Consider the following 26335-nt stretch of genomic DNA (forward strand, 5'->3'; position numbering starts at 1 on the left):
GAGAGCTAGAGTGAGCACCCTGGAAATGCCTATGGCTTAGCTTTCCGTGGTGCAGCTTTAGGTAAAAGAGAAACTCAAGCTTTCTGTCTAGAGTTGGCTTTTATTGTGGTCAGTGTTTGGCTAGGCTGATCATCTTTCCTTTGATACCATAGATCAATCTCAGGCTTTCTAGGAGTGGAAATGAGCCCGATATCACAAGTTCATGCCCAGTATCATTGTTCTTGCTAACTGGATGCATTTCAGAAACATTCAGTGTATCATTCCTTTATGTACCAGACACTGAGATAGGGAAAGGGTGGTGTCTCAGACTTTATGAATAATTTTTTTCTTAGGAAAGAGTAAAATAATTTCTAGTAAATATCTAGATGTGGGTTTTTTTTCATTTGTTTGTTTGCTTTTGCATTCTCGGGGGACTATTAATAGTGTTTTCCTCTCTGATAGAGGATATCACTTTTATTATCACCAGCATATTTATTATATTGATATTGATCATTCTGTAACTTTCATTGATTCTATGTTCTTTTCAAATGTTTTAATATGCACTTCACTCTGATGTAGTTATAACCTTTGCTTTTGTTCCCACTGTAGTTGAGATCAAGACAATGGTATTGTCCTAAATCCTTGAAATAATTGGTCACAAAATTCTCATTCACTTATACATAGGATACTCCATACACATGCTTCCAAAGACACTATTTAAGTGGTGCTTGATATTGTTAAATACATTTTTGCATGTTGTATAGGCTTTAGTTCAAATCTCATTGACCTTTGGAATAAGAAACCTCCTTAAAAGTATTGCCAGGGCATCAGTACCTTAGTCCAGTTTCAAATACTAATCTAATTAGTATCATAAACTAATTTGTATCTTTTGTTTCTGGGCTTGCAGTTGACCATGTGCCTTTGAACATTATGATTCTTCTTAGATTGTAGAATGAGAGGTCGTAGCTTGCTCTACCTGGTTTCTCTCCCTCTCCTACCCTCCACCCCACTCCCAGGACCCAGTAAATATCCGTGGTTGAAAGGAAAGGAGTGGTGAGGTTCCTGAGTAGAGACCCATACATCTACTTGTTCCTATTGTCGCAGTTGTATTGATGTGTCTTTGTAGCCCAACTTGTCTTTCAGTCTGGATAATGTAGTTGTTGCTGACTCTTCTCTTTTCTTTGTTCAGTCACCATGTCTTGAGGATTGTTTGTTTACATTGCCTCTGATATCGTTCTTTCCCTTCGTTCCTGCTGTCACTCCTTGGGTAGGGGGTGTATTCACCACATGTCTTAAATCTTCCCTTATTCACTTATTAATTCAACAACATTTTGCTGAATGCCTCCTTGTGTCAAGCCCAGACTGTACCCTGAGGATACAAATATGAAGAAGATGGTACATGTTTAGAAAGGGCTCTCAGTCTGTGGGGAAGCAAACATGAAAACAGAAAAGGTATAATACAGTTTGGTTAAGGGCTATAATTAAGGCAGAAACAAATGCTTCAGAAGCCCAGGCAAAGAATTTGAATTTCCTAACAATTGAACGTATAGATTTTATACAAATCATAACATCTCAATTAAGTAAAACTTTATAGTCCTGTTTTCTGACTACCCTACCCACCTCCAAGTTTTGAAACTTCTTCTGTTTGCTCTTAGACCAGATTTTTAAAAAGGTAAATCTGGCCTTTCTCCTCAAAGGCCATCTGTGACTTTTCCACCACGTACAGATTAAAGTCCAAGCATTATTTAACACCATCTACATCAGTGATTCATATCTAACCTGGGGCCCACTAGTTCCTTTCTGTCCCCATCGCTACTGTTCTCGTCCAGTGCCTACAATGCAACCTCCTTGAATTGTTCCCCCACTCCACTCATCTCCTTTTCCAACAGCTTGATGTTTCCTCCCGGGTTCATCTTACAATGAATCTATTCTGCCCTGTGGAAACTCTAGTCTTCTGTAAACCCACCATATTAATTCATACTTCTTCACATAATTCTCCCTTCAACTACTTTAAGTGAAAACTATCATTCTCTCCAAGAACCTTATCTTTCTTGCAATCCTTTCAAAGAGAGGCTTCTCTCTTTTCCCTACATATCAGGTCCATCACTCGTGTAGGGGTTAGGACGTATTCTCTCCTATGCCTACTATCAGACCTGCACCTTTTTATAAAATCTTTCTTTTCCTTCCTTCTTTCTTTCCCTCTTTCTCTCACTTCTTCTCTCTCCTTTCCTTCCTCCATCCCTTCCTCTCTCTCACATGACATGTATACATAGCCTTCACTGTCTCGTCTCCCTTCTCATCACTGTATCTTTTATCTTTCTTCCACATATTTTGATGACTTTACCCCTCACACTTTCACATCACTCACTCAAGCAGGGTAGCGTTTCGATTGCTGTCACAAAGAAATCCCTAAATACTATGGCTTAAATAAGTTTGAAATTTAGTCCTATCATATAAATATCTGAGTAGGTGGTACAGGGTCAGCATGGAGCTCGAGAGCTCAGTAGAGTTGAGGATATAATGGAGTGTGACTCCGTTTTAGCTGTTTGATGGGCAGCTTGCAACTTCTTCGCCTTTGCCACACATCTGGACAAGCCAATAAGAAAATCCCTGCTCTCCCTCCATCGGCACCAATAGGATGTTCAAACCACACAAGCTCTGGCCAGCTTACTCCGAAGTCACTTAGTCTTCCGTTTGCTCAAACCATTTTGGACTTACTTAAGTGTCTGCCCCACCCTCCCCAGAAACCCTCATTATATGAATAATAAACCTTCTCATATCCCGTGGGTGTGTCTATCTGTGACATTATTGGACTTCACATCTGAACCAATTTTAGAAGGGCATTGATCCTACACTGCTGAACAAACACAAAATAGGGACCCAAACTCCTTCAATCTTGTGATTTTCCTATTCTCAAGCAGCTTGTGCGGAGTGATTCAATATGGCTGCCCCAGCTCTTGCCATCACATTCATTCCAGTCAATTGAAATGCTAAGAGGAGAAAAGATGTGCACATAATTTATTTTTCAGAGCATGACTGGTAAGTTGCACACATTATTTCTATTCATGTCCCATCATCAGGAACTGAGAAGAACACCCACATGCACAGCCACAAACACAACATCAGCACAGGAAGCTGAGAAATAGTCCTTATTTGAGCAGGCATGCCACATCATCTACAGTCACATAAGAAAGAGAGAATAGGTGTTAGGAGCTAGTCAGCAGTCTCTGGTACTCTTATTTAATTGTCTGAAGGAGGACAAATTAATTAGCCCTTATAAGGAGATAATATAGTCTTTAAGACCATTACGAGACTAGGAGAATTAAGTTCATAATCCTAGCCTAGTGAGTGATGCATCATAGACATATTATAAATAGTAATTGTTGACATTATTATCAAATAATATTTAAAATGTTACTTATATTAACAATATTAATAATAGTAATATTTTTCTGTATGATAAATTCTGTCATCATTATGGGAAAACTCAGTGGTCATATGGTGGACTGGCAACTCAAATATTTGTCCTATCTTGATTTTGTATTCCAATTGCCTTCATCTCCATTCTGTTTGATCAATTCAATGTCTTGCTCTGTTTCTTGTCCTTATCTAGAATTTTTATAGTGTAATAATTGCTAACTCCAATATATCCACTGTAATCTTGATCAACTTTCTTTTACTCTTTTTTTATACCCTTCCATCCATCTATTCTTCCACTTTATCATTCTTTCTTTCTTTTATCCTCCCATTCTTCTTTCAAATTTCAATAGTTCTTGATCACTGCTGAGTTATAATTCTATTTCTCCCTCACCCAGCTGCCTTTTACTCTCTCCTCAGTGGCTAGGATTACTAGTTCCCACACATCCCCTACTCTACAACTTTACCATTCTCAATAGATACCCATTGTTTTAAGGAATAGCAGGCCCATTAAGAAATAATTACTGCACACCTACTTCCCCTTCCTCCAAAATTAGTGATAATCTGTTTCTCCTTCTCCCCAAAGCTAATCCCTTCATCTCGTTTCTCCTCAGGCATTTATCTGTTGGGAGCTCTTTTATTTCCAATACATTTAGTCATTCCATGTCTATCATTTTCTTTTCCAGAAAATTTATGTCTTACTCTGGGCTATTATAACAAAATATTACAGATTGGATAGTTTATAATCAATAGAAATTCATTTCTCACAGTTCTGAATGCTGCAAAGTCAAAAAAACAAAACAAAACAAAAAACAAAAAAAAAAACCTAGGTTCTGGTGAAGACCCTCTTCTGGTTTGCAGACTGCCAACTTCTCGCTGTGTCCTCACACGTCTGAAGGGGTTGGGAAGCTGTGTGGATCCATTTAATAAGAACATTAATCCCACCTTTGAGAGCTCTACCCTCGTGACCTAAACATTCCCAAAGTCTTCACCTCCCAATACCATCACACTGGGCTTTCAACTAGGATTGCAACTTATGAATTTGTTGGGGGGAGACACAAACCTTCAGACTGTAACAGTATATTAAGTACCTGTTGCTATGGAACAAATTCTCCCCCAATCTAGTGGCTTAAAACAAACAAACAAACAAAATGTATTATCTCAGTTTCTGTGAGGCAGGAATCCAGATGCGGCTTAGCGTTCCTCAGAAGGCGGAAATCAAGGTGACACACATGGCTGCTTCTCATCTGAGGCCTCTTCCAGCTTCTTCTTCCTAGTGCCTTCCTGTGAGAAGGAAGCCTTACTTAGGTCCTCACATGCTATTGGACTTATGCTCTTGTCTACTCCCCATGTAGGCCTCTTCATAGGATAATTCACAATATGGCAGATGGCTACCTCCGAGCAAGTAAAGGAAAAGTGAAAAAGCAAGATAGAAGTTGTCAACTCATCATTTGTACCATATTCCATTCATTAGAAGCAAGTCATTAGGCCCAGCTCACATCCAGAAGGAGATTACCCAGGGTGTGGGTACCAGACAGTGGAGATCACTGGGAGCCTTCCGAGAGGCTGCTTGGTACAGAAGATTACACATGCCTTCTTCTTGGTCAAGCTTCCTGAAAAGGTGGTCCAAGTCTACTGTTTCTAATTCTTCCTCATGCCCCTGAAGTCCTGCTTCTGTTCCTACCACTATTCTAATGTGACTCCACTAAAGTCACCAATGGCTTCCTAACTGCCATATTCAACAGGCATTTTTTTTTTGTCCTTAGATTACCCTGATGTTTTGAACAGTTTAACAATTTGATATAACTGACCACTCCTTTCTTCTCTAATCTTTTTCGTTTGGCTTCCCTGCCATCATTTCCTTTCAGTTCATCCATTTCCTGGTCTTCTTTCGTGATCGTCTTAGATGAGACCATCCAGGGTTTGTTCTCAGCTTTCTTCCCCTTACTCTTTTTAATCTTCCTAGGAAAGCTCATTTGCATCCTTGGTTTCAGGTGCAGTACACATGCAGTTGACTCCAGCCCAAATTTCTCTCTTGTCCTCAAAACACATATATCCTAATGGATGGCCACATGATCATCCCAATTTCCACACTGCAAATCTCTTGTGTCCTCATAACATTTCCCCCCACACTCCTCCTGAGTTTGCTGTTTTGATAGATTTCACTCCCATCCATGCTATCACTCCAGCCATGATTGTGGGCATCAGTCTAGGCTCTTCTCTCTCACCTCTCACAACAAAGTCACTGAGCGCTGTCCATTTCATACCCTCTCCTGTTATTTATATTGGCTCCCACCTCTTTCTCTCCACTGCTGCTCTTGCCTGTTTAGCCAGCCCCCCAACCCCCCCCACCACCACCACATTGTTTCTCTTCTGGATTATTAAGTTATCTCCCAGCCTTGTGACTCCCTCCTCCAATCTACCCTTGCCACAATTGTCAAAGTGATCTTTCTAAGATGTATATATGATGACATCATTTCCGGTTTAAAAATTCTCCAAAGGCTCCCTCTCTGTAAGATTAAATCTAAATGCCATGGCATACAATGAGTTGGCCTCTGTCACAACCCCCTTCTACTTTTTCCCTCTCACTCTCCTATAGTTGCTCTAATCTCCAGCTGTACTGAACTACTTGCGAATCTCTGACTATACCCTGTGTTTTCTTACCTCTATTTGTGGGCACATGCTCTTCCCTTTGTACTAAATGACCTTCCCCTATGAGACTAGCTAACTCCTATTATCCTTGAGGTCCAGTGCAAAAGCCACCTCCAGGAGACCTTCTTTGGAACACTTTCTCCCAGTCAGGCTCATTTTCATCCCTTCTTTTATGTTCTCCTCACACTCTATGCAAACATGTGTCATAGTGCTTATCCCAGTAGGTCATAAATATTGATTTCTTGCTGTCTCACTCAAGAGAGTCTGAGCTTGTGCATTTCTTATAGGCAGGTACAGATATTTCACCCTGGAACCCTCCATACTGCCTGGTTCATAAGTGGCATTAAATAAATGTTTGATGAGTGAAAAAATATTCATTTAAGGCCCTCAAGCCAAACGGATATCCACTCATACATTTATTATTATGATGATGATTAGTTTCAGGTGTACAAAACAATGTAATAGTTAGACATTTATACTCCTCACAAAGTGACAACCCTCCTCCCCCAAGCTACTACCCCTCTGACATCGCACATAGCTGCCACTGTTCCACTGACACTTATACATTTTTATCTTTCTCTGAGTTCCATGTTTTTCCACCTCTGTGCTGGCAATCAGGAAGACCCTACCAACAAATTAAAGGGTTTTTAGCGGGGAGAAACATTACTATATTTATCAAGTTGGAAAATTAACAGCAGTGTTGTTTTTAATAAATACAAGACACAAAAGAAGCTAAAGTTCAATTTCTGCTTTAGTAATCTATAATCTGAGTAAGTGAGAAAGAACTTTATAAACTTAAGAACTTGTTCAGATGTATATATACATATATAAAGAATAGTAAGGACAATAAGCCATCAATGGACAATGTAGGACAGGCCGTAGGTTCTCCATGAGAGTGGAGAGATCAGTGCTAGTCACCGCTGGAAACCACAGGGGCAGAACATCATGTCGACAACTGGGCCCGGTGGGTGAAAAGAGAGTGAATGAGGCATGCAGACGAGAGTGAGGGCAACGAGATTAGTCTGTATCTGATGCTGATTTGTGTTAAGGGCTAAGCAAAATAAGGTCATATTAAAGAAAGATCTGAATATTGCCTTTTTTCAAATTTTGATTTGACTACATAGTAAACAGGAAAGTTATTGAAGTGTGTGGACCAAAACCCACTCATCTGCTCTGGAGTACTAATGATTTCTTCACTGGCAAGGTCAGGAAGCCAAATGCATTGATAGCATTGCAGTTGCATTCATTTTCATTGTGGAGGAAAACTTAGAACTGTTACTTAAAAAATTTTAATATGGAATTAGGAAAACTCAGACTGAAACTGAAGAGGAGCAGAGTTTTGCCACTTCAAAATATGCCTTTTTTGGGATATTGATTATGTTAAGCTGGTTATTTATAAGGAATGAAAGACTCAGGGAGAAAAAAAAAAATCTTTGACCTTCCCCCTAACTGCCTAAAAGAATTTAAATAGAGGACCTGCTCCAGGAAGGGAGCTATCACCATAGATAACTATAGTTTAATATGAACTAATAGTATGTTATAGACAGGGAAGAACCCATTTGATCAAAGTCCTCCTTGCATCTCATTGTAAAAGATGCTCCAACAAACATTTGTTGACTTCCAGGTGTATTGCCTTCCTCCCCTTTGGAATCCTAAACCACAACCCACCACCCCCTTCTCTTAGCTCAAGATGTCACATGAGCCTTAATTGCTCAACTTGTCCTGGGTTCTCATATTCTTATGGAGGCCCTGTTTACAAGTATACATCAATTTGGTTATATTCTGTTAATCTGTTTTATGTCAATTTGATTATTAAACCAGCCAGAAAAACTTAGAAAGGTAGAAGGAAAATTATTTTTACTCCCTCACAGAACCAATGCTATTTTCGTAAGCAACAATCTTGGAAATACTGCATAAAATAAACATCAATTCAACTATAGCCAGTTGTGCTTTTTCATATGACAATATTGGCATCCAGATTGGATTCTAAATTCCCTAATACCCTCATTTGTGGTAAAATATTTTAGCAATACATATAGAAATACAACACACACATAGTTACACAAAATTACATGTGACTGATAAGAGAGCTACTGAAATGTAAAATGACAGTCAATTTTTTTAATATTAGTATTTGAACTCTACTAACTCATATTTATATTTTACTTATTTACCAATTAGTCTACAGTGGTTTAAAATAATCTCTTTTATATGTTAAAATGTCTGTCTCCTACATATTTTTATTCAACTTGACATAATATTTTTCAATAAAGGACATTTTTTTTGGTAATTGATGTGTGGAATTATCTTATTTTAAGTTAGTGCTAGTCTGTTTCTTCCATCTCCAGTTCTTTTTTTCTAATATAAAAAAGGTTAATTTTTTTATTAAAAAAATAACAAATTGGAGATTAGTAAAGATTCTCTTCCAAGTCCATTATTAACTTGTTTTCCTTATAAATGTGTTTTTAAATAATTGGTTTAATAAGGCATATAATTCGGGAATAATATTTTTATGCCTTAAATATTTAAATATACCATGCTGTAGACTTACACATTTACTTGTTTTTCTTCAATTTCTTTGTTTCATCTTGATATCCTGCCCTCAAAATAACTTTTAGCATTTTTCTTAAGCATTATATGTATCTGATATATTCATATTGAATGTATTTCTACAGACATAGGGAAAAGTTTTATGGTTCTATATAATACAATATGCCTATTTCTTTGCTTTACTTAATTGAGAAAGTGCCTTGAATTACTTTTTAAAAATAGCAACCTGCGATAGTCATTTTTTTCAACAGATCTCTTTATTATGTTGTCCTCATTTTTCAATTGAGTTTCTGTTGAGCTGAATTTTATGGCATTAATTACTGACTTGCCTAAGTTGGATTAATTTAAAAAAAGCCCAGGTACATATCTGACAAGCTATACATATTAATCTTCGGCTTTACTTCTTTTAAACCACTGGTATAGGTGGAAACCTCTAACATTGATTGCCCCTTGGGGTTTCGGATTGATTGGGAGGTGGGAATAGTTTCCTGCAAATGCAGATAGTCAATTAGCTTTTATAACTACTCTTCAATTAAATTAAAAATAGAATTCTCTATGGAGAAATCTAACCAGAAAGATCACTTCACTGTAAATAGGCCAGTCAATTTCATAGGTAAAAAAATCTCCTAGCACATAGCACTCATTCTCATATATACTGATTTATTCATTCAACAAATATTTACTGAGTGCATGTTGTCCAGGGCATTCTGTGCATCAATTACGTTTTATACACACCATTGACTCGACCTAGTTTTGGCAACAAGGCAAATAAAACAAGAGCTGGTACGACTACTACTAGCAAAAACCACCACAGATTGTGAATCTCTTATATGCCAGGCAGCATTCTCGAATCTTCGTTCTCAAGATGGTTTTCAACAATTTGGCAAGTGAGAGATTATAATGTCCATTTTACAGAGAAAATATTGAGACGTTGTATGTTTTTCATGAGGCCATTAGATATGTGTATAGAAATATAAGAAAAATAATTGGAAAAATCTTTCATTTCCTTTTCAGAGAGTAGATATCAGTAACCAACATAATTATAAATGGAGAAAGACATTGAGACTACAGTGAGAGTTTCCTTATTCTGAAAATCCAAAGAAAATGAAAGAAGAGCGAAAATCAGGGTTATGTCAGCAGGGTTACTTTCCGCCTTTACCTTCAAATCAGATTTATTGTTAGTGAGGAAGAGGTAGGGAGAAAGTAAGAAAAAAAAGATGATTTTGGAGTGCAACCTGTTCTTCTCTTTTTTAATTTTATAATGTTTTCTTCATTTCTTTTTCTTTTTCTTTTCTTTTCTTTTTTTAGTTTGAATATACCTATTGACATCCAAATATTGGAGACAAGAATTAAATCTTCTTTCTCCATCAGTCTACACTTATGTACTTTTATTTTACCCCAGCTTTTCCATATTTACACTAAACATTTAACTTCTGTTGGTCAAATGTTTATATTTATATTTTTATGACTGTGAATATTGCTTATAGCCAAGTTATATAGTGTATTATAATAAAAAATTTCTAGATATTTAAAAATTTTCTTTGTAATAATTGTATTTCTTTCTTTTGCTGAGCTTGCTATGAGTTTACTTAATTATCAAATTATTTGCTAGAAGTGAAAAATACTTCAATGCATTTACAAACCATGTAAACTGTTCTACCCCATCCCACTGTGGGTGTGTCTAGAAATTTTTATGTGTCTCTAATGTTCTGAAATTTCATAGTGATGTGACTTAGTGTAAGGGACATTTCCAACCATTGTGTCAGACACATGGCAGGCAAACTAAAGTCAGATGATCACATCCTGCATTTTTAGTTTAAATATACCTATTGACATCCAACTATTGGAGACAAGAATTAATCTTCTTTCTCCATCAGCCTACACTTAATGCACTTTTTTTTTTACCCCTGCCTTTCCATATTTATACTAAATATTTAACTTCTGTTGGTTAAATATTTAGTATTTACATTTTTATGACTGGATATTTTTATCATTATTTGTTTGATAATTGTTTCTTGTATTCTCTCTGTTCTCTCGTGGGATTTTAAAATTCTTTATATTGTCCTGACTTTACTGATCCTCTATTTTCTTATTTTTATCTTCTGTTTCCCATCTCTTTATATTTTTATTTTAGATTCCTAGAGATTATATCCCAACATTCTTAGAAGATTTTGTATTTCTGCTATCATAATCTTTAATACCTTAGAATTAATTTTTTGTTCTCTGACTTTTCTTTTTGTGCCTTTTTACATAAATAGTATATATTTATGAGACCAATACTGATAATTTTGAAATATTATTTTGCTCTCAGCACCCTCTGTTTTCTCTATAAATAGGAGTGAACATATAAAATAAACAGGAATAAAAATAACTAGAAACCATAGAACTTTACAAATAGCATTTTTCTTGCCTGTTGCCCAAATTCTCTAGACCCATACTTTATTTCTTCAAAACACATATGACTTCCTAACATTGCGTTTTATATATATTTATTGCATTTTTGTTATCTAAAATGTTTACTGGAATGCACCTTCCTTGAAGGTAGAAGGCTTGGTCTGTATTATTAACTTTTGTACTTCAGTGCCTATTTGGGAACATAAAACAAAACTCAAATCAATGGGAAAGGAGACCATGTTTTTATTTGGGAATACTGACATATTTTAAGGTTATTTTTTCCTAGCATGTTGAAAATAGAGAGGAAGTTTCAAAAGTAGAGTATGATGATCATTTTTAGGCTGTTCCAGTTATTTTACAAGATGAAAAGATCACCTGGACCAAAGGGGTAGTAGAGATACTGAGTGAAAAGATCAGAATAATCCATCAGAATTTCTGTTGTTGTATACACATACCAGTATGTCTCTTATCTAACTTTGCCTGTGATGTCCACTGTGCAGGAGAAATTCTTTCATTTCTGAATTCAGTGGAAATAATGGACTCATGGATGGCAGGGACCAAGTGACATCACTTAATCATTAAAAATAAGATGGGCTGGTTACCATAATGGATAACAGAACAAAAACAATCAGTACTCTTCCCACAGATATTATCGGCATTGGCTAATTATTTATGGTGTTCCTACTCAGGCAGTGTATTAGCTTCTTAAAGCTGCTGTTTAAAAGGGCCACAATCTTTAAACAACAAAATTTATTCTCTCACGGTTTTGGAGGCTAGAAGTCTGAAATCAAGATGTAGACAGGGTCAAGTTCTCTTTAAAGGTTCACGTGGAGAACCTGTTCCTTGCCTTCCCATTAGCCTCTGGCGTTGCTGGTGGTTGTTGGCATTCCTTGGCTTATTGACACATCACTCCAGTCTCTGCTTCTGTAGTCCCAAGGCATTCTTTCCGTGTTGGGATCTTTGTGTCTCTTCTTTTCTTCTATAAGGATATCAGTCATATTACATTAAGGACCTACACTAGTTCAGTATGATTTCATCTTAGCTTAAATCTTAATTACATCTATCACAGCCCTATTTCCAAGTAAGATCACATTCATAAGTATTAGAGGTTAGGACTTCAATATGCATATTTGGTGCATACAACTCAATGCACAACTAAGGCAGCAGACCTCTGGATTTTTATGGAATTTATTTCACACCTCCAGGTGTGCAACTACCTGGAAGCATGCAGCTTATTTAAGTCTTACTTGATTTGTATAAGATCTAGTGTACAGAAGCCTGACTAGAATTAGCAAAAATAATGGTGGTTCTTCCATTCTAATTCTAAGCCAGTTGACAAGTTCAGAGTCCCTTAAGAGGAGGGACACTGCTACAAAACCAAAAAAAAAATGCTGTAAGTCTTCCTCTTAGCTGTCTTCAAAGGGAGCTGTGGCCATTGCCAGAGTGACTATGCATTGGGGAAGAAAAAAGTCAGACTCTTCAGGAATGACTAAACACTGACCGCAACTGACACCAATTCCTAGAGATCCCTATGCCATGTGGTCCAACAGGCAGAGTAGCAGAGTCTGAAACTCAGGTGATCAGTGGAATTTTGGCTCACATTTGTCTCAGAAGGAAGACCACCGAATACGCCCTGTTGTTATTCCTCAATTTTAAAAAGGGTACGTGGAATTAATATGTTCAACATGTGGCAGAATTGCCACATTGTTTGCATGACCTTAAAAGTGTAGGCTATTATGTTAAAAAAGTGAAAGTCATTATAATTCCACATCTTCCAAAATAGTAAAGCAAAAGTAATACTGCATTCCTGGAGAGGCTGCAGAGATGAGTGCCACCATCAAGGACTTGAAAAATTTAGGGATGGTGACTCCTATCACATCCCCATTCAACTCATTATTTGGCCCGTTAGAAGACAAATGGATGTTGGAAAATTACAGTGACTTGTCATAAGCCTTATCATGTGGTGACTGCAATTGCAGCAGCTATTACAAATGTGCTCAACTTTCCAGCCCTGTGTCATAACCTGGGCTGCCAGGACCTCCATCATCTCTCATTCCATAGGACGTCACACTGCTCCACATGTCCAGGATATCATGTTAATTAGAACTGGTGGGCAGAAACAAACAAGAATTCTAAATGCCTTGCTTAACTGTGTAAAATAAATCCCACACAACCCAGAAGTCTGCCGCCTTAGAGAAATTTTTAGTGGTCTGGTGGTCTAGAGCAGGGTCTCAAACTATGACTTGCAGGACACATCTGGTCTGTGGCTTAGTTTTATAGAACCTGTGAGCTAAGAGTGGTTTTTACATTTTCAAATGATTATTAGATAATATTTTGATGGTCTCCAGATGAAAGGGGGGATGAGAGGGTGGGTGAAAAAAGGGGAAGGGATTAAGAAGTACAAATTGGTAGTTACATAGTAGTCATAGGCATGTAAAGTATAACATAAGTAATATAGTCCGTAATATTGTAATAACTATGTATGGTGTCAGATGGGTACTAGATTTATCAGGGTGATCACTTCACAAAATATATAAATGTCTAAGCACTGTGTTGTACATCTGAAACTAATATAATATTGTATGTCAACTGTAACTGAAAAAAAAAATTACAAATACACTTGGGGAAAAACAAAAAGAAAAGAAGACTATGTAAGAGAAACCATATGTGGCCAGCAAAGCCTAAATATTTACTACCTAGTTCTTCATAGAAAAAGTCTGCAGAACTCTCATCTAGGTCACATTGGAATATTTTTCCAAGGTGAAGGACAAAATGCTGCATTTGGACTCTCCTACTCATAAGCAAGAGGCAGAAACCTTTCTGGGTCTCTTTGAATCTTAAAGGTAGTATCTACCTCATTGAAATATGCTACTCAGTTGCATTTACCGAGCATCCAGAAAGGTTTCCATTTTTAGCATGGCTCAGGTCAAGAGTGGGCTCTGTAAAAGGTCCAGTCTGCTGTGCAAGTTGCTCTGTCACTTGGGCCATCTGTCCCAGCAGATTCCATGGTAGTTGAAGTGTGTGGCAGACAGAGACACTATTTGAAATTTTGGCAGGCCCTAGCAAGAGAATTTCAGAGCAGAGCTTAAGGATTTTGGAGCAAAGCTATGTTATCCTCTGCAGATAGCTCCTTTTTTGAGAAATAGCTCTGACTTATTACTGGCCCGAATGCTTAATCATGAACTACCAAGGTACCATGTGACCTGAGCTGCACCCTAATGGATGTTGTCTGACCCGGCCAGTCATAAAGTTATGCATGCTCAACAACTTTTAATCATCAGAGCAAACTCATATATACGAGGTTTGACAATTAAGTTTATAAACTTGCCACCGTGCTCTTACATTGGAGCACTGTACAAACAGCTTGGTAAGGTTTCATGACCTTGGTATATCAATGTCTCACAGCTGTGTTCGTGTGGATGTGTGGTAGTGTCTTGCTGAGTGGCGTTCATTACTGTTGTTGCATGTTTTTGTGTGTCCTCATGAGAATGGCGGAATTTGAATTAGAGCAACAAATAAACATTAAATTTCTTGTTAAATTTGGCAAGAGTGGAAGTGAAACCAGGGACATGTTAGTCCAAGTTTATGGGGATAATGACCTGAAGAAAACGGCAGTGTACAAATGGATTAAATGTTTTTCTGAGGGGAGAGAACACATCACTGATGAAAAGAGTTGGCCAGTAATGAGCAGAACTGATGGAAACATTGCAAAAATTCATCGAATTGTAGGTCAAAATCTTTGGCTGACTGTGAGAAGCATAGCAGACCAAATAAACATCGATAGACAAACAGGAAAATCTTAACTGAAAATCTTGGCATGAGAAAGGTGTGTGCAACAATGGTTCTGAAAGAGCTCACCGATGAACAAAAGCAAAGGAGAGTCAAAGTTTGCCAAGACCTTCTGGAGAGGCAAGACGATGTTGTAGGCCATATTATCACTGATGATGAAACATGGGTGTACCAATACAACCCTGAAACAAAGCATCAAAGTGCCCAATAAAAGTCAGCCAATTTCCCACGACCAAAAATATTTCGTTAGTCCAAATCAAGAGTCAAAACAACGTTGCTAATCTTTTTTTGATATCAGAGGGATTATTCATTATGAATTTGTACCAACTGAACAAATAGTTAACCAAGTTTATTATTTGGAAGTGCTGAAAAGGCTGTGTGAAAAAGTTAGACTACCTGAACTTTTTGACAACAATTCATGGCTCTTGAGTCGCGACAATGCACCAGCTCACACGGCCACTGTCTGTGAGGGAAGTTTTAGTCAGTAAACACGTAACTGTATTGGAACACCCTCCCTACTCACCTGATCTGGTCCCCACTGACTTCTTTCTTTACCCGAAGATAAATATTGAAAGGAATACATTTTGATGACATTCAGGATACTAAGGGTAATACAATAACAGCTATGATGGCCATTCCAGAAAGAGTTCCAAAATCACTTTGAAGGGTGGACTAGGTGCTGGCTTCGGTGCATAGCTTCCCAAGGGGAGTACTTCGAAGGTGACTGTAGTGATATTCAGCAATGAGGTATGTAGCAGTTTTTCTAGGATGAGTTCGTGAACTTAATTGTTCAATCATATATTTGACCCCCTTTATTCTTTTCTACTTTCCCTCGCTGTCCTTTCCCTCTGATAACCACTATACTGTTGTCTGGGTCTGTGAGCTTTGGTTTGTTTGTCTTGTTTATTTGTTGCTTTCAGTTTTATATCCCACCTATGAGTGTGTAGTGCGGGGCGGCCTGTGGGGTCTCAGCTCCCGCTCCCCATACAAGAACGCAGGATGTGGTGAGGCCAAAAAGGAACACCCACGGAGCCATAGGTAGGGGAGTCATACCACTATGGTCTCACTGGAGGCTGGGTTCACACGACGTGCGACCTGCTGTCCACTTTGCTGTCAACTGACAGACTCTCCTCGACTCTCCTCCATAGCCGCGGCAATTACATTAGTGGCCAATGGCTCAATGGTTACAGCTGACGGCCAACTAGCCACAGCTGACGGCCATCTACTACCCAAGCCAGCACCTTTCCACATGAGGCTGAGAGCCTGGAAACTGCTCTCTGGGGCTCTGTCCCCACACTCCACCCCTACAGGGTCTCGCCTCATAATCTACGCGACAAGCGTCTTCCGCGAAGGTTCCTGTGTCATATTAGCCTATTGACACCTACGGACGAAAAGAAATGGTAGTCTTAGGGATCAGCAATGGCAAATCCCTTCCATCTGGGAGGATACACGCTAGCTTTTTGTCCTGGGAAAGGAGGGTCGCTGCCACTGGCACCTTTCCTGGTTTGTGGTCCCAGACCTTTATGGCAATGCTTGGGGTCCCTTGTATAGTTTCAATATGTAACAGAACAGGGGACCCCATAATAGGCCATAGTGAGAGCACATAGTTTCCCCGCAAAATCATCCCGGTATCGGGACCTCCGTATACTACAGTCACTCGTGGTGGCCACTCAGCCACCACCCCTGGCGTCACTTGCAAATCATGAGTCAAACCGGCCCCCCATGGGGCTATCAGGCCCAACCATCGACAGTGGGGGCTTTTGACCTGCCAGGGTCAAGTCCATTGCTGCGGTTCCCCTGCTTTCAAGCATGTGGGTACTGGCAGCAAAATGTTCCCATTTCTGCCGTAGCCTGGCTTTAACAGAGTCTCACTGCTGGTAACTTGTAATTGAATGGGAACAGCCATTTGATGTAGCAGAGCTTCTACTGGTGCAGGTTCTCCTTTCTGTGGTCTCTCATTCAGGACCCTCAGGACGTCCCATAGACACGAGACCCAGTCGTGCATCATGGGAGAGTGTTTAGACACCCAGAAAACTTGCTTCAAAAGGCCGTTGTAGCGTTCAATCATGCCAGCTGCTTGTGGGTTATACAGGGTATGAAACAACCATTGCACGTCCATCCTGGCAGCCCAGCGCTGCACTTCTTGCCCCGTAAAATGAGTACCCCTGTCACTTTCAATGACTTGGGGGCGACCATAGAGGGCGCACAGCCGTGTAAGGGCGACCACTGTATGCCGCTGATCCGCAGCCGGACACGGCCAAGCAAACATCAACCCCGTAGCAGTGTCCACTGCTGTAAACACGTATGTCACATTGCAGGTCTTAGGCAGGAGTCCAATGTAATCCACTTGCCAGCGAGTGAGGGGCACCCTCCCTCACGTAATCTGCTGTGTCTCCCAGGGGAGTCTCTGCCTTTGGGGGCTGTCCTGGTCACAGACGGCATAGTCATAGCAGGCATCTGCTATCTCATGCCATTTCAAAGGCAGACCCCAGCATCTGCTCACCTGCCACATGGTTCGGCTTCCAGCGTGCTGCAATTTCCTATGCAGCCAATGGGCCACATCAGTGGCAGGAGCCCGTTCTAACCATCGGACCCATGCTAGGGCATCAGCTTCATCATTACCTGGGGACACTAAGGCGGAGTGACCTGGGACATGCATTAGGGTCACCTCCTTTCTCTGCCCTAGGTCCCAGAGGTCCTGCTACATGGCTTGACCCCACAGTGGACGGTGTCCTACCAACCAGTTTTGGTGTTTCCATGTAGGGAGCCACAACGTTAGGCCCTGGAACACCGCCCAGCTGTCAGTGCAAATAACTAGGGGTCTGGGCTCGTGGCTGATTATCATCCACAGAGCCGGTAGCTCAGCCCACTGGCTACTCTGGCCCGTCCCAGTATCAAACCAAATGGTGTCTATTTTGGGCTGCATACTAATAGCCATCCAAACAGCTGCAGCCCCTCGGCTAGAACCATCGGTAAACCAGGTATCCTCAGGTACTGGGGACTGTCCTTCTTTGTAGGGCGAGGGCTCCAAGTCCTCCCCTCTAGGCAGAGCACTTGGCTCAGCCTGGGATATAAGCTCCACAGGACCCAGGACCTGTTGTAGCTCTGTGCTCAAAGGGCTTGAACTAAGGGTGCTACGTTGCTCCAAGTAGGCACCCCACTTGGCGAAGGTGGTGGTCTGTGCCACCCCCATTTTGGGACTCTGGGTCCACATACGGACCCACCCCTGGACAGGACAGGTTGTTCGAACCAACACCTGTGCCGTTCCTGTGATGGCTTCTGTGGCCACTAGGGCTGCATACACAGTGGCCAGCTGTTTCTCTATTAGAGAGTAGCGGACCTCTGCTCCTTTCCATAATTAGGACCCAAATCCCACTGGCAACCAGAGACGCTCCTGCCATTGCCAGAGGCCCCATCCATATCCCTCTTGGGTTACGTGAACATCAAGTTCAAATGGACTGCCGGGGTCCACTACTTGCAGAGCCTGTGCCTGCTGCACTGCCCATTTTGTGGCAACGAAGCCTTGCTCTATAGCCTCAGTCCAATCCCATGAGGCCCCCTTTTTTATCATATTGTACAAGGGCCTTACCATTTGTGCCAAACCGGGTACAAATGCCCTCCAATATCCTAGCAGTCTCAAATACATCTGTAGTTGGGAGACCTTGGTTGGCTGGGGAAAGGCTTGTGTCTTATCAATAATGGCCTCAGGTATAACCTTTGTCTTACCCGACCACACGACACCCAAAAACTTGACGGATAAGCCAGGGCCTTGGACCTTTTCCTCATTCATCACCCAGCCGCGTGACTTCAGGTGGTGGAGAAGAGAGAGAGCTGCTTGCTCTAAATCAGAAAGAGAATCTGATGCTAATAGAATATCATCAACATAATGAAACAAGGCCACGGAGGATGGGCGATCCCACTGTGCCAAATCCTGGGCTATGAGCCCGCAGCAGATAGTGGGGCTGTGCAAGTATCCTTGCCGCCCGTCCCAGGTAAAAGCAAACTGCTCTTGACACTCAGGTGCAATATCAATGGAGAAAAAAGCATTGGCCAAGTCCACTACATAGTAATATATTCCCAGGCGGACAGTCAGACGATCCATCAAATCATGTATTGAAGGTATTGCCGTGTGCAAAGGTGGCGTCACCTTATTTAACTCCCTATAATCCAGTCATTCACCAGGTCCCATCTGGCTTCTTGACAGGCCATACTGGGGAGTTAAAGGGACTGTTCGTTGACCTCACAATATGTGCCTTCTCCAATTCCAATATTGTACGACCAATCTCCTCCTACCCTCCTGGCAGGCAGTACTGTCACACGTAACCACGCGCCACGGCTGTGGCAACACTTGAAGAGGGTGGTGAGCATGCCCGCGTGTCACCGCTTTCACCACCCGGATCTGGAGACGAAACTCTCCTACTGACGTCTGTAAGCTGAGGCCATGTAGCACGTCCACCTCCAGAATATACTCCGGAATGGGGGAGACATAAACCTTGTGGGTATGAGGGGGAAACCTTCCTATACCCAGTGGTAAGGAAACAGCTTTCACAGTCACAGTCTTTCCCCCGTAGCCATCAATGCAGATTGCTGGTCCAGGGAACAGTTCTGGGTTCCCATAAACGAGACTGCAGTCTGCGCCAGTGTCAACTAGGGCCAAAACCCTCTGCACATTAGAAGGGGACCAATGTATGGACAGTTCCACGTGGGGCCTCCGGTCCCTGCTCGTCCCCTCTGACCAGGTACCTTGGCCCCACCCCTAATCAAGCTGAAAGGAGTTGGCCTCAAGAGGCTGCATGAAGTCCTGGAGGGACACGGGTTGCGCTTTCCCAGACTTCTCTTTTAGGCTTCTCCGGAATTGCTGTTCTGGATGCAACTGTTTCCAAAGGTCCAGCAAGAGTGCATTGGGTTGTCAGTCTATTTTTCTCCCGATCAACCCCTGCTGCCACGAGATCACACCATATCTGTGTGCGTGTTACTCTCTGAGGCCCGCGACCTCGCCCGTTTACCTTTGGTTTGGGCTTCCAGGTCTCAACTGCGCAGACCTCCTGTCTTAACTTCCTTCACCTCCGGCTTTCAACATCCCCTAGGGTGGCCATGGCAGTTGTAACTTCATGGATCCGTCGCCCTACATAGGGTGTAAGAATAGCAACCAAGGATCCAAAAGCACTCGCAGGTGCAGTATCCAAAACCAGATCTCTCATGCTGGCAGTAAAAAGCTCATCATCTGGGCCCTGCATGTTGAGGTTAAAAATAACATGTCTCATACCCATTTCACGGATTATTTGCATAAGTTCTGTATATGACTGCCATTGACTCACAGCGTCTGGCAGCTCGCCAGCCTGTTCCCATACGGTGCGTACCGCAGCCGTGAGCCACGCCATTAGAGAATGGTTGCCCTGGTCATGGGCCAACCTATGGCAGTTTTGTAACCTTTGTCACAGGGACGGATGCACTGTCATGAAGGCTAGCTTTTCCATCTCGCCTGGGGAGCACAGAATGTTGTCTGCTCCCTCATCCCATTAACGTAGTGGCCAAGCCGAGACTGGTTCTCCAGAGCGCTGTCAGTACCGCCTCCCCAGCTCCTGCAACTCAGTGGGAGTGTAAGGGGGGCTAGGTTGTGAACTCAGTCACAGCTGGGTTGCCGGCAGCAACGCCCCCGGGGCCCAAAGGTTGCTCATGCTTTACCTTGTGCTTCAAGATTGGCCGGGCTTGGGGGTTGGGAGCTACATTGTCTCCACTTGCTTCCTCCACCTCTGCCTCAGAGTCTCCACATTGGGGCCCCTGTTCTAACAGGCGGACCCGGGCTTCCAGCGCTTCCAACCGTGACACCTGGTCCGGCACCCGGGCCACTTCATTAAGCCCATTTTCCATGTTGAGACTCAAGGCCGTGAGGAACATCCAGCCCATGCGGCCGGCTGTAGCCTTCTCCTCCTCCGGCAACCGCTCAGCCAGAGCCTGCAGGGCCCTTTCCACACTGGCCGGAGAGCCATCCATGTCCTCCCACCCCTCCTTGGGGATCCAACTCCTGAGAACAGTGGCCACCGAACACCATATACTGTGTGGGGGCCACACGTCCTCCTGCCCAGAGTCAGACTCCATTTCTACCTGGCCTGAATCCTGCTCGCCATGCCAGGTGTCTGAGTGGGTGGAGGCCTCGGTGTATAATGTCCACAATCCTCGGAGCCTACAGCAGAAGCAGATCAACAAAAGGAGGACAACGCCTTCCATGGCCAAGAGGGAGGTGTGCCAGCTGGAGGCTCGAGTTTCCCAGGCAGACCGTGCCTTCCGCTCCTGGCGTCGCTCCTCGCGAGCCTCCTGAAGCTGAACTTTTGTATACATAAACTGCTTGACCATCCTTCGGTGAGTTTTGGCCGGTACCATACCCTGCTTGCTGCGCCATTTGTCGTGTGGGGTGGCCTGCGGGGTCTCAGCTCCCGCTCCACACACAAGAATGCAGGATGTGGTGAGGCCAAAAAGGAACACCCACGGAGCCATAGGTAGGGGAGTCATACCACTATGGTCTCACTGGAGGCTGGGTTCACACGACATGTGACCTGCTGTCCGCTTTGCTGCCAACTGACCAAACTGACTGACTCACCTCGACTCTCCTCTGTAGTTGCGGCAGTTATATTAGTGGCCAATGGCTCAATGGTTACAGCTGACGGCCAACTAGCCATGGCTGACGGCCATCTACTACCCAAGCCAGCACCTTTCCACATGAGGCCGAGAGCCTGGAAACTGCTCTCTGGGGCTCTGTCCCCACAGAGTGAAACCATATGGTTTTCACTTTTTCCATCTGCTGACTTCACTAGATGATATTCTCAAAATCTATCCTTGTTGTCACAAATGGCAGTATTTCATCTTTTGTTATAACTGAGTAGTATTCCATTGTATATATGTACTGCATTTTCTTTATCCAATCATCTATTAAAGGATGCTTTGGTTGTTTCCATGTCTTGGCCACCCTAAATAATGCTGCAATAAACATAGGGGTACATATATTTTTATGAATAAGTGTTTTAAAAAATTTCAGGTAGAAACCCAGAAGGGGAATTGCTGGGTCATATGGTAATCTTATTCTTAACTTTTCCGGGAAACTCCATACTGTTTTCCATAGTGGCTGCACCCATTTACATTCCCACCCACAGTCTATGAGGGTTCCTTCTTCTCCAAAACCTCTTCAGCACTTGTTATTACTTGTCTTGTGGATAACAGCCATTACAATGGGTGTGAAGTGGTATCAGATTGTGGATTTGATTTGTGTTTCCCTAATAGCTAGTGAAGTTGAGCATCTTTTCATATATCTGTTGGGCATTCGTATATCTTCTTAGGAGGAGTGTCTGTTCAGGTTCTCTGCCCAGTTTTTAATTGGATTGTTCGGTTTTTTTGTTTGTTTGTTATCATCATACACAAAAATTAATTCAAAATGGATCAAAGAGCTAAATAAATATAAGAACAGAAACAATAAAATACATAGAAGAAAATATAGGTACTAAACTTATGAACCTTGGTGTTAGAGAGGATTTTATGAACTTGAACTTAAAAAGGAAAATAAAAGCAAAAATTAAAAATAAGTAAATAAATAAAAAAGAAAAAAAAAGCAATCCAATTAAAATTTTTCTTTTTGAAAGAGTCAACATTTATTTCTATTTGCCCACATATTTACCCCAGATGTGCTTTCATTCCTTCTTACAGTCCCATGTTTCTGTTTAGTAACACTTTTCTTCACCCTGAAATTTTTCCTTTACTAATTGTATGCAGACCTCCTGGCAACAAATTCTTTGAGGCTTTTTATGTTGGTAGTTTGTTTATAGGTTTGAAGGATACATTTGTTTACAGTTTTGAAGGATATATTCACTTGGTATAGAACTATAAGTTGACAAGTTTTTAAAATTTCAGTGTTATAAAGATGTCATCCTATTTTCCTCTGACTTCCATGTTTTTATTTGGTTCTTTCCTTCTCTCAAGTATAATGTCTGAAAAGAGTTTTTTTATGATATTTTTGACCAGCTGTTATACCGTGTTTCCCTGAAAATAAGACCTAGCCGGACAATCAGCTCTAATGCATCTTTTGGAGTAAAAATTAATATAAGACCCAGTCTTATTTTACTATACTATAAGACCAGGTCTTATAATATAATATAATTAATATAATATAATATAATATAATATAATATAATATAATATAATACCGGGTCTTATATTAATTTTTGCTCCAAAAGCTGCATTAGAGCTGATTGTCCAGCTAGGTCTTATTTTCGGGGAAAAATGGTAGTTGTTCACATAAGATCTCAACTAGTTTATCATAGCCAAAACTGGAACTCATATCTTCTATTTGACTTTTGCATTGGCCATAACATAAGCCATATCTGTGATAGAATACAACTTTGTCTTGTTTCTGAGCTTAGAAAGGAATATATTTAAAATGCCTCTAGTAATTATGATGTTTATTGGTAAGTATTCTTTATCGAGTTGCAGAAGTTCCCTTCTATTCTTATGTGCAGAGAATTATTTTTTAATGATAAATAGGTATTAAAATCAATCAAATGTTTGTTCTGAATCTGTTGAGACAGAATGTGATTTTTCTCTTTTATTTCAATATTGTAGTAAATTTCATTAATTGATTTCCTGGAGTTAAACAATCTTTGCATTTCTGATTGACATGTGATAAATCTACTTAAGCACAATATTTTCACTATAGCTTATTTTCTGGTTTATATTTACTGGGTATATCTTTTTCCATTATTTACTTTTACAGCTGTATCTTTTTTTTATTTGTGTCTCTGGTAAATAATATATTACTGGAGTTTGAAGTCCAACGTGGAAAACTGTTAACCATACACTGTGAGTATTGGGAGAATATCTTTTGTTTCCCAGAACTCTTGGAAAGCAAGCTGACTGTCTTTTCCCAGTAAGGTCAATAGGTCAATAGGACACCCGAGGCCTAGTAAGAAGTCTTTATCCTGTGCCTCCATGAAGGTCTGCTTTTCCCACTGAGGCTGCAATGCATACTTTCTTGCCCTGGAGATACAGGGAGAAATTGTGCCTTAGACCCACTCTCCATTTTGTTTTTTGTTTTTTAAATAATAGAGAAATTGCTCATGATTCAGACTAGTTGGGAGGCAAAAATTTAGGCTACCATCAACCCAGAGTCCCCTAAAAAAAACCTTTATATATTGATATTACCTCCTAAATACAAATATAATATTTGTTTATTGTATGACATTTTGAAAACATCAACTATACAAAGAAGGGCTTGAAAACACAATACGGAGATAATCAATGTGTGTCAGTCACTTTGGGAGCATGTGTACCTTTTTTTCGCTAGAAGTTGTCAAGGCAACAACTGAGACCATCTTCCTTTCTGTCTGAGATTTGAAGGGCTGCATTTGGCAGGTGAGACCACCATAAATAGCAACAAAGTTCATTTGGGATCAGGCAATGGATGTCACATCAGGAATGCTCCAGGCCACAGTGATATAATACACTTTCTATTATAATACGTATCTCAATTTCAGAGATGCTGAAATATGAAAAGGGTGTCTGCTTTAGATTTGATGAAATACAGTCATGCTTCTTAATCGAAAAGTAGCAAGTTGACTAGAAGGCCATTTGAGTCTATCTGTGTTTTTTTTTTTTTTTCAAATCAATTTATCCTTTATTTTATATATGAACAGGAAAGTGTCTCAATAATATTGTGGTGGTAAAATTTGGGTGATTTTGTTTTAGCTCTCTGTCTTACATTTTTAGCTTACTGTGATTTGTTTTATAACGAATGCATAATTATACAAAATAATAAAGGTATTAATCTTGAAAACAGTTAGGAAGCAAACAAAGGCTAATAGCAATAAGGGGAAAAGGAGGCTATTGAAATGTGCGCAATTTTTTTCTGCACTCATACCACTCTTGTGGTTATAAAGTAAACACTTTGGAAGTTTGTGTTATGTTTTTCAGTCGCAGAATATTTTTCCAATGCCTTTATCAAAGTAGAGTTCACATCATGCTTTTCATCAGAAAGATAATTTACAGAGGTGGAGAGCATAAGAATATATTCCAAGATTTAGGAAATGTGCAGAAGGAGGAAGAGACTGAGATATGAAAAGGCATTAAATAATAATAAAATTATTCCTATATACTGGGATACATAAAATATGTTTAAAGATACAGCTCAGTGGGGCGATTTGGGAAGCTAGGACAAGAATATCCTCAGTTCGTTAAATGAACAACTGATTCCTGAAGTAAAAGAAGATTCAGGGAATAAAAATAACAATTTAATTAGTATTTTCAGAGAAATACCATAGTTATTAGTAGGTTTTCCTCTACTTATTTACTATCCCTCAGCCTTATAATTTTGTGAAGAAAAATATCATTAACAACAAAACAAAATGATTCTCTCTCTCTTACAAATACACCCACCCTCTCACAAGTGCCTTACAATTCCTCCCCACTCTAAGAACCATTTTCCTTCCTTAAAAGTGCTTACTTATTCTCCTGCTGTGATTCTGATTCTTTTCCTGATCATATAATATTATAAGGAAAATTTTGCATAAAGTGTTCTAAAATATGACTTCTCTGAATTTTGTTATTGAGATTTGGTTTGTCAAACCCATTTTCTTCTCTCAGTTTTCTCCTGATAGATTTAAGAATTAATAATTATATTACATAAATATGTATATAGGACCTTCTGTCTCCCCTGAGGTCCTATATACATATTTATATAATATAATATTACATTTTAAAACACTAAGTATATGCATATTAAGTGCCTGGCAGAGTGCAATGCTTTGTAGAAGTGGAAACAAGACCTAGCTAGATTAAAAAAAATAAAAACAAAAAAGGAAAAATTAGTTCCATGTGCAGAAACTACTAATACTCACTGATAATCAGGTGATTGTTTACATTTTCCCAGCCTCCCTTGCAGTTAGCGTGGACATGATGGCTGATGAAAAACGACTAGTTCTGGCCAATGGGTACACATCCAAAGTGCCTCTTATCCACTTCTGCCAGCTGCATGATGAGTGGGCATTCTTGCAGCCATTAGAAGGGAACAGACTGGATCCCTGTGTCACTGCTTGGAGGAGAGCTGCTGTACCTGCCTTACACTGTGATGGTAGCAAAAACTACACTTTTATTGTGTGAAGCCTCTAAGATTTAGGGAGTTATTTATAACCAAAACTAATGTTAACAACAGTGACTAGTTTGCCCACTATTACACATCTAGTATCTACACAGGGTGCAGGGCTGCGACCTAGAACTCCTGGGTTCATTGTCTGAACTCTTAGAAAGATGTCGCCTGAGTCAGGAAAGAGAGGACAAGGATGGAAGGAAGCAGAACACTGACTTGCTGGGAAAGTGAAGATAACCAGATCTGCCCAGGAATGGGAGTGAGATGCAGTGGTTAAGACAAACCTGCCTTGTCTCCCATTTACTAGTGCTGTGTTATCATGAGAACAACTCATTTACCTTTTCTGAACCTGGCTCATCCTGCAAAATGAAGATAATAAGCACAGTGAGTGGCACACAGTAGATAATTTAGTAGTCAAATATTATTTAT

This window comes from Rhinolophus sinicus, chromosome 16 (assembly GCF_057876585.1).
Source record: "Rhinolophus sinicus isolate RSI-liver-muscle chromosome 16, RSI-T2T, whole genome shotgun sequence".
Classification (NCBI taxonomy): domain Eukaryota; kingdom Metazoa; phylum Chordata; class Mammalia; order Chiroptera; family Rhinolophidae; genus Rhinolophus; species Rhinolophus sinicus.